Raw genomic sequence first — 3850 nt, forward strand, 5'->3', positions numbered from 1 at the left:
TGGCAGCGCTACCGGCCCCAAGGGTCCAGCGTGGCCTCCGGCGCCAGCGATCGGTCGCATAGGACAGTTATTTTTGATGGTAAGGTTTTGGACAGCCTCTTGCTTTCCTCCCCCAAACCAGGGGGTAGAACCCCCCGATTAGAGCTGCAGCACACGGATCTGTCGTGTGTTCCTGCTAATAAATCCAACCCTTCATTTGGTGACAATTCCACTTCATTCTCCCTCCCAGAGGTGTTTAGCCGCGTGTTCAGTTGTATGCACTCGATCGCTGCCATGGGAAGTGAAGAGGGGAGAGAGCCACGGGTACCCCCAGTGTGCGGAGGCTTGAGCCTTGGAGTTTAAAAACCGTAGTTTATAGGGTGAACGGTTTGGGGGTTTTTTTTCCCCCTGAAAATTCCACTGAGGACCTGAAACTCAGGTGTGAGTTTCCCCTTCCAAGATGCCACCCCAGCACTGCCCGCAGCTGAGCCTGGCTCGGGCTCCCGGGGATGGGTGGCCCGGGGCAGGGCAGCCCCCCAAGGGCAGAGCAGCCCCCCAGAGGCAGGGCAGCCCCCCAGGGCAGCTCACCCCCCGCGGCTGGGCTCCAGGGGGGTGGATGGGTTTCGGGTGAGGAAGGTGAAGAGGCACCTCAGCCCGGACGGGTGTCTGGATGCCAAAGGGGTCGGGGTTTCACAGGGAGATTTTAACCCACGGCCCACCATAGCCCATAAGCAGGGGGTCTCCTCAATTTGGAGACGTGTAGGAAGGCAGGCGAGTTGTAAAATCGCCTTCTCGCCCTCTGTTACACGCTCTCGTTTGTGTTCCGGAGGAAGGCCTCCATCCAAAAAACTGGATGCATTCCCACCGAGGACCACGGAGCTGATGGCTTGCTCCAAGGCTCCCTCACCTTAAGCTGCTGTTTCGCAGCTTTCCAAGAGCAGGAAAATAAGCTCTCCAGCAGCTGCTTCACCACCGGTGTGGATGTGTCCGACCCGTTTTATCTGGGCAGGTGTTCGAGGGCTGCCCGGGCAGGCGGACAGCGTATAAAAGCCTTTGTGGAAGGTAAAACTGCGGCAGCCCACAAGGCTTCTGGTTTATTACCGACACTTTCAATTGCAAATGAGAGCCTAGGAAATTTTATAGTGCCTCTCATTGTGAAGGTATCCCAGTAGTGGTTTATAAACAAGGAGTTAAGCAGCAAAGTACCGCTAATGATGAGGAGTTAAGAGATATTTACTGGTGGCCTGGCTGGAAATAGCATTCACATTCACGCTGCCTTTCCCTCCACCTCCCAGCCCAGCTGGGAGATTTTCGATTCCAGGTATGCGGGGTGGAACTGCTGGAGTGCCGAGGTGAAAAAACTGCACATGGAGGCGCTTGCATGATTTGACCCTGAATATTTAGGCCACCTTAAAGCAAGGTGCCGATTTTTCACATGGGCACAATTTATCAGGTTCCATGGTGAACCGGCCACATCAGCAGGTTTAAAACCACGGGATACGCTCGTCTCTCAAAAATAGTTAATCTTAACTAAAACCCATTCAGGGAGATGTATGGACTGGGTAGCACGGGATGCCGGTGCGTGTGAGCACGGCTTTCCTCTCCGGCTTTAAAATGTTGCATACAGCCTTACATAAATTTTCCTAAGTGTAACTTAATTATTGCAGTTAATTATTGCACATTTCATGGCCACCAGGATTCGTTCACCTGTCCTGTGTGGCCGAAAAGCTGACCCAAGGAAGAGGCAATTTTCTGCCGGTGTGTATGTCGGGATCAGCCGTGCAGGAGCAGCCTGGGACTGATCTTTACCTCCCTGTGTCGCTCTGGGGTGATGCTTTAGGAACTAATTAAGGATGGCCTCAGCGCCCACCGGTGTGCTCGCTGAGCGTGCAGGAGGTACGGCAGGAGGGAGAAGCCAACGCTGCTAAACAGTTTCCCAGATGGCAAACTGAATTCTTGGGGAAAGATGAGTGACGGGATCCAAGGAGAAGAGTTGAAGTTGAGGTACGTGCTCATAACATCCTGTTCAAACAATCACCAGGAAATTTGGCGGTCCCACCTCCTGGGATGCTGGTTTGGCTGCAGCGTGGCATGCAAGTGCCACGAACCCTCCTGCGGCACTGGCGGTTCTGCGGTCGGAGGCAGGCTCGGTTCTGCCAGCGCTCATTTTTGAAAAGGATTTGCCTAAATGAAGAAGAAGGTGGCGGGGTGATGGGCTGGATTAGTTACAGGGGTGGCAGGAGCAGGCTGGTCCCCAGCGCCCCAGGCAGAGCCCCCAGGGCCACCCTGCCGCAGGCAGGCAGCCTGTGTGCCCTGGCAGTGTCAGCCCCCATGGGTGCCCCTGCCAGGCCATTCTCATGCAGAACTGTCGCTGATCGACTCATCAGCGCTGAGGACAAGCTGAGGACAGCAGTTCCAGATATGCAGGCTGGCTCACTGCAAACACTGGAGTAAAAGCAGCAGCCAAAAGCGGTGGGACACCCACCCGCACATGGGGAAATCGGGTATTAGAATCCGTGCGCTCCCAAACGAGCCCGAGGATCGGCGGGCCCTACTTCAGGTGCATTTTTCAGCTTCATTTCACTTGTCAAACCTGGCGAGTGCTACCTGGGGGAGGGTCCTTGTTACAATATTCCCAAGAGATCACATCCCAGGGTGTCACCGTCCTGTTCTCTGACCCCACTTTCTATCCAAAGCTCTCAAAGCTCTTTGCATCACTCCAAGGTCAGCCCTGGAGCACCTTCCTGAAGCGGGCAAGTCTTACTTGTCGTTGCTGGCCTGAGAAAGGCTTGGCAAAGCTAAGAGTGTGTGAACGAGCCAGGGCTAAAGCCCAGACATCCTCCACCCTGGCTGGAGCTGAGCCCACCCGCCTTCTGTGTGTTCTGCCCATCTGGGGAGAACATCTCTGCATGGGCTGGGGGCTGGTGGGCTGGTGGGCTGGAGATTGCCAGCTGAAACTTCGGAAGGGTTAGTTCTGTTCCCAGGGGGGGCTGATGCAAATGGGATCTTGGAGACTGGGATTGCAGTTTCTCCTGCAGTTTCATGTCCCTTCCTCTTCCCCATCACTCTCTGCACCATTCGCTCCCAGGCAAACGTTGCTACAGGAGTAAATTATTGCCAGCGCCGCGTGCGAAGGTTGCGGCAGGGCTGGAGGCACCACTGCTGGGCTCTGGTTCGCTCCTGCCTTGCCACCGCAGGCAAACCCCTTCCTCTGCCAGGGCTCCCCTGCCCGTGAGTGGGGATGATAATCGATAATCCCTCACCCGATAATCGATAATCCCTCACCTGATAATCAATAATCCCTTACCCGGGGGGGGAGGAGTGGCTCGGGACCTGGGGTGGAGTGGGCTCTGCTGGCAGCTGCCCCCCGGAGCAGCGTTCCTCCCCGTAACCGTATCTGTGCTTAGGAGGGCGGTTTGGGGAGGCCTCGTCACTTCAGATTAGGCTGTAGCAGGCGTATCCTGTTTTCTAGGAAAAAGAGGATTTTGTGGCTAGCTTTGTTAGCGAGGCATTGAAGATTTCTCTTTGTGTGCCTTTGCGTTTGAAGTTTACGTGCTGGTAGCTGCAGACTTTCTACATGTTCTGGTTGCACGGATGACACTTATTTTTAACTTTATTTTTATTAGAGGGTTGTATCATGTGGTCCTGGCTAGCCCACAGGAAGGGCTAGAAACTTTGTGTAGGAGGGATAACACTTCCTATCTCCATGTAAACAGCAATTCCCCCCAGATGGGAAAAGCCAGCCCAGCCGTGCGGGAGGCTGGAGGCTGCGTTCCCACATGTGGCAGCAGGATGAGGCTTTCCCAGCCTCAGGAGCCAGCGCCCTGCCACCGAGCTGCCGGGTAGCACGGCTCCGCCCCCGGCTACGGGG

This window comes from Egretta garzetta, unplaced genomic scaffold (assembly GCF_000687185.1).
Source record: "Egretta garzetta isolate BGI_Z169 unplaced genomic scaffold, ASM68718v1 scaffold316, whole genome shotgun sequence".
Lineage (NCBI taxonomy): Eukaryota > Metazoa > Chordata > Aves > Pelecaniformes > Ardeidae > Egretta > Egretta garzetta.